At 33.4% G+C, this 6,399-nt stretch overlaps 1 long non-coding RNA gene across 1 annotated transcript; it reads left to right on the plus strand.

Moving 5' to 3' along the window:
* Window positions 1-817: 817 nt before the first annotated feature.
* On the plus strand, window positions 818-1,480 carry LOC106333917. Its single transcript, XR_001268490.1, has 3 exons — window positions 818-1,138; window positions 1,235-1,259; window positions 1,371-1,480. It is a non-coding gene; the product is annotated as an uncharacterized LOC106333917 (long non-coding RNA).
* Window positions 1,481-6,399: the final 4,919 nt, after the last annotated feature.

Raw genomic sequence — 6,399 nt, forward strand, 5'->3', positions numbered from 1 at the left:
GTGCTTTTGGAGTATTGCAAGCTCGGTTTGCGATTGTGAAAAACCCGGTTCGTACGATGGCCAAAGAGAAGATAAGAAAGATAATTAGAGCATGTATCAAACTACACAATATGATAGTTGAAGATGAACGAGATGGTTATTCAATGCGGTACGATATTTCAGAATTTGAAGAAGGAGCATCTTCCAGAACTTCGGAGGTCCTAAACGCAAACCCTACACTAAACGAAATCCCGACAATTCTCAATAATATATTTCCCAACCGAAATGATCTTCGTGATAGGCAAACTCATGAACGATTGAAGAATGATTTGATTGAAAACATTTGGAATAAATTTGGCGATGAAGATTAATATTTAGTATCTTTATATTTAAACCTTGTATCTTTTAATCCTTGTATCTTTAAATTGAATCCTTGTACCTTTTATTTTAATTATGAAATTAATAAATTTTCAATTTTAATTTTTTTACAAAAAGATAATAATATTTTCTTGCTAAGGACTCCGTCTTCGGGATCACCATTGGACGAGCTTTTTGGACTCGAATCCTTCACTGTTCAAACAAAAAAAAAATATATTAAACAATTGCCAAGGATCCCAATGTGGGGATGACCATTGCAAGTGCTCTAAAGTAGGTTTGTGTTCTACTCACAGCCTTCCACGTCACCAAAGTGGATGGGGCATTTCGCGCCACGTGTCACCACCACAGCAGAACATTTGCATTTTTTTTTTCCCAGCTATTCTCGAATACACTTATTTGAATTGGGCTTTTTTACATGTGAAAATTAGGCCCTTAGTTAAAGCCTGTAAGAGACCTATTGGGAATTAGGTTTCGTCTTCCTCTTGCACCTGCGATCTGAACGATGAAATTCCAAAGACTTCATGCGCAGTTTCGATCTCCGTAACGTTTCAACCATCGATAAATATGTTCTTTAATGGTGACAATAAAATCTCCCCACTTTGTGCTCTTAGTTAAGTTTCCGTTGATTCTGAATCAACCATAGACACTATATATCTAGATCGTCCATAACCCAAAGCTACATCTCATGGTCATGGCTTCTTCAAAATCTTAGATTACTCAATATCTCAAATATATGTTTCCAAATTGGAGATATCTCAAGTCCTCCTTTCAGAGTTGCCCGGTCAGTATTACAACTCCTAATTTTTTCACAAGCCATCTTTTTTTTCTCAGTTTCACACCTTAATTTACTTTTCTCCACACTGTTTGTTTATTTCAGCGATGGCAACTATCCAAATTGACAGGTAGATAACCACTCAACAACCCTGGTTATGTTTGACCATTAGTTCGTTTTTGTTACTTGATTATCTGTGCATTTTCTAAAGCATCTCTCAACTCTGGAACGTGTGTCTTAGTGTGTTTGATTGCGTCAAAAGTCAGACTCGATGAAAAAATTATTGATAACGGGTGTGAAGCCAAAAGTCATCATTGCAAGTTTGCAACTTACACTAATCCTAAATTAGTTGGAGGTCCACATCTTTTAAAAGTTCAAAAGGTCAAATGATTGGTTTTGCAGATGCAGGTTATTTGTCAGATCCACACAAAGCTCGATCCCAGACAGGATATGTTTTTACAATTGGAGGCACCGCCATATCTTGGCGTTCTCAGAAGCAGACACTTGTTGCTACTTCTTCAAATCACGCTGAGATCATTGCACTCCATGAAGCAAGTAGAGAATGTGTATGGCTAAGATCAATAAGCCGACACATCTGTTCAAGCAGTGGGATTAACGAAAATACGGAGCCAACTATTCTATATGAAGATAACGCGGCATGTGTTGCTCAAACGAAGGAAGGATATATCAAAAGCGATAGAACCAAACATATACCTCCGAAGTTCTTCTCATACACTCAAGAGCTCGAGAAGAATAAAGAGATTGAAGTAAGATATGTTCGATCATGCGACAATGCAGCCGACCTCTTCACAAAATCACTCCCTACCTCGGTATTCAGAAAACACATCCATAACATTGGGATGCGCCATCAGAAGGATCTATGACTGTTCATTCGAGGGGGAGCTTACGTAGTTGTACTCTTTTTACCTTACTATGGTTTTTCCCATTGGGTTTTCCTGGAAAGGTTTTTAACGAGGCAACAAAGACGTTAAGCGAGAGCGGATAGTGACACCGGCCCCCAAGGGGGAGTGTTACGAAAGTAAACAAAAGCGGCCACCGTAATGTTTGAAATAATTAAAGATGTGGGTCCCGCTGCACTATTTGCACAGTAAATTTTCTTCTATATATACGAACGTTTGCGTTCGTTTATAATACACACCTAAAAACACTTCTATTCTATTCTCTCTCTGTATCAGTGTTATTTCTTTCCACGGGTATAAAATTTTACCCTTATTTAAATTCCTGCGATACAAATAAATTCTAGTTCTTTCGTAACAATTCTATTGTTTTTAGTATATTATTATGTTCTTTTTGTGTGTTATAGGTTGACATGCATAACAGAGATTTACAATTTGTTTTTATTTTTGCTTTTTAAATTGTTTAATTTAATTTTGCAATATAAAAGACAATAAAGATTGCATAGGTATTTGAATTTAAAAAGGCAACATCGAACATAAAATCTGAAATAAACACGACTTTCAGTGCGTGTTCGGTTTCAAGATAGTTTGAGGAGGAATATAAATTCAGAAATTTTTTATTTTATTTCAGTTTTCTTTCGTTCATCTGTTAGGTCCGTTCATCAGTTAGGTCCGTCGACAGATCCTCTCCGCTACCATCTCTGTTACAGCATTTAAGAAATAATAATGGACAATAAAATTGTTAGTAGAAAATTGCAGTCAGTTATTTATGTAATATGGTTTACTTAATCTGTAACATATAAAAGAATCAATAATGTGTATTTTTAACTACAGTAATTCGACTATTTTCACATCTTTAAATAAGCAATTAATTCAAAATTATATATTAAAAAAATATCAGTAAATTTAATAAATAAACCCCAAAATAAATATTCAATTTCTGCACTTTTAAACCAAGGATCACAGCTTTTTACAATAACTTCTACTTACAATCATAGACAAATATTTAAAATATGTAAAATAATTTTGTTTTTCTAAATTTTTAATGGTGAGATTTATTTATAATATCTTATAAAAATAATAAACTAAATAGTAAAAATAACGTTTCAAGAATATATTTTTATTCGTAACAATACACTCAAATTTAGTATGTTTGTAACTCACCACTATAAGACATAGCTACATCACCTTACGCTACTTTCAACTTTGAACTCACACAAATAACCAAAGAATGAATATCAAACCACTTTTTCTAACACTAAACAAGATTTTCATGAGCGAATCCCCGGCGCATACTCTAAGTCTACATCCATAGGCTCAACACATAAGAATATATCATTGATTTCCAGCAACCATCTAACACTGACCATCTAGATAATTTTAATGACTCAACAACTGAGGGCATGCAATTCATGTTAACATACCATGAAATACAACACCCCGACTCAACTCTGCTTATTTAAGAGACAACTCAATACGTGATGAAATAACTAACAGCCGGAGACAATAACATAACTGATGATCTTCAAGTTACTCTTACCATCACAGACTACAACCAAAACACAACTGCACAACTTAACGCCGACCTTATCATCACAGATCTTGAGGGAACTAATAGGCCTACAACTACAGAAAAAGAAAACAATACATGCACGGTATGCTTCGAAAATTACAACAATGGAACCTATCTATGTCCTCTTACTTGCGGCCATACTTTCCATTTCCGCTGCATTGATCAATGGCTTCATACAAATATAAGCTGTCCCATATGTGGGGAAAGTCATCTATGATTCAACATTATTATAATTTATAAGAGGGTATTATATTCCAATTTTCAGTTTCATTTACATACTGTTTTCGATTTTCATTTTAATTTTAAAACTAAACATATAATGTTTTTCCTCAATTTCTAATATGTTCCATTGTCAAAATTAGTGTCTTACCAAGAATCAAATAAGAAAAAATATACGAACAAAACTTCATTACACACATTTAAATTCAGATTAGTCTCTAAAATAAAATTTTAAATGTCGTTCCATCTATATACTGTGCACATGGTACTTAACAGTATAAGTATGTCTCTAAATAAAATATCAACTTTACTTTATGTTTAAATTTTAACTAAATAATTTTTTTACGACTATCGGTTTTTATTATACTTTTATTGAATCAATTAGTCACAAATGCTATTCCACTTTGAACTAAACAATTTCAAAACAAAGTAATACACTTTGGTTGCTAACCATTATCAAATGCATCGAAAAAATATCATTCTCTTTCAACATATTTTCAACTTCATATTTTTGAATATATTATCTTTACTAAGACCATAAAATGAATTGTAAATTTATTTTAGTATAAAATATACGAACCCGGCGCGTAGTACCGGAATACGACTAGTATATTTACTAAAACACAATTATGCTATTTTGAAAAATAAGCACTATCAAGACCAAGATTTTTTAGTGATTTGCGTTAACAATTTTGTAAAAGAAAATTTTAATTTATATTTAGGGCTTTTTGCCATTGAAAAAAAACTTCAATATTTAATTATACCCAGACAACTTATAATTCAGTCGTCTGCCCGACAACTTACATGTAAGTCGTCCATGATTTTATTCCGAGATTCTGGTCAAATCTCGTAAATCCTGGACGACTTACATGTAAGTCATCGGACGGACGACTGAATTATGAGTCGTCTTTATATAATTTAATATTGAAGTTTTATTTTTCAATTGCAAAACTAACCTATGACGACTGAAATGTAAGTCGTCTATCTTTTTTGAGTTTTTTTTTAACCAAACAAAATTAGACGACTTATTTTTCAGTCGTCTCAGTTAACAGATTTCAAAGTCAATTGCAAAAATAATCTCTGCATTGACCAGACGACTTATATTTTAGTCGTCTGGAAGAAATATAAGTCGTTTGGTAGACTTAGATTGAAGTCGTCTGCGTCAATCTTTAATAAACTTTCGTTTTCTTTGTTCTATGTTTGCTAATGTGTTTTATTTTGACTTTTTCAGATGATGCGTCAGTTACATGCAGTGTATGGAGAATGGTTGTTGAAAGATGGATGTTGGAATTTTGTGGTTGATCATTTCAAAGGAGCGAGAATGTTATTTTTCGGTGAAGGTTCGACATATGTTGATCTTGTTGCAATGACTCATGAAGATTATAACCTGGACATGAACACAGAGTCTGTGGAGTTAACCTACTCATTACAACAGATGGCTCCAGGCCTTCTTCTTATTCATGTTACAAGTGATAGACAAGTTCGGAACTTGCTCGAGATAACTAAAACGCATGAAGTATGTCTGGTTGTAGACGACTTACATGGAAGTCTTCTGGTCAATGCAGAGACTTACATGGAAGTAGTCTCGAATTTTTATATGCTTTGACTAGTTACTATTGTTTGTTTCTATCTCTTAAGTATTATTGTTATAAACACTAATGATAATTATTGTTATGAGTTGGAAGAAGGGTTAAAATGCTTCTTAAAATGTTGTATCAATATGAAGCTACCAACATTCTTGTTTATTAAGATGAGAAGAAGGTCATTGGAATTCATTATTGCATATGGGAGATCCAAAAATAAGAGAAAGGCTATTGAAGTCTATTATTTCATTGATTTGTAAATGTGTAAACACATTGTTAGCACATCTTGGGAAACATTATTACTGATTTTACAAAAAAATCATAACTAAAAGAGTAGACATGCAAATCCTAAAACAGACCACAAACAAAACTATTATAGATCATTCCTTTACAAAGACAAGCATGGACTCTACTTGATATGGAAGAAGACTTCGCCATAAGACTTCCAGGAAGTCCAGACGACTTCCAGGAAAGTCGTCTAGCGCATTATATTTTAGGCGACTAACAGGTATGTCGTCACAGAAGTCTTCCAGATCTGAAAAACCTGCATATCAAATCTAGATCTGAAAAACCTGCATATCAAAAAACGTTCAAATGGTTTAAAAGCAGAGAAAATGAGTGGAAGATTAGATAAATCTACCTTTATAGAACACACAAAAATACATTTCTAAAATTAATAGATCCACCTTTAAATGAGTGGAAGATGAGAACCATCTGATTAAAAAACCTGCAAAAAAAAGATAGATTAGTGAGAAAGACATGATACAAAACTAAAAAATTCATATAAAGTGTGGTGTTTTCAAGTCAAAGAGGTTAGAGTGGGTTTGGAGAGTTTTAGTTTGGGAAAAAAGTAAGACCTTCATACAACAGGAAGCTACCAAATGAAGAAAAATCAGACATAAAGACTTACCAAAACGCTTAGATCTGTTATGAAAGGGAGACTTCGTCAGAAGACTTCCAAGAAGTCCAGACGCTAGC

This window comes from Brassica oleracea, chromosome C3 (assembly GCF_000695525.1).
Source record: "Brassica oleracea var. oleracea cultivar TO1000 chromosome C3, BOL, whole genome shotgun sequence".
Classification (NCBI taxonomy): domain Eukaryota; kingdom Viridiplantae; phylum Streptophyta; class Magnoliopsida; order Brassicales; family Brassicaceae; genus Brassica; species Brassica oleracea.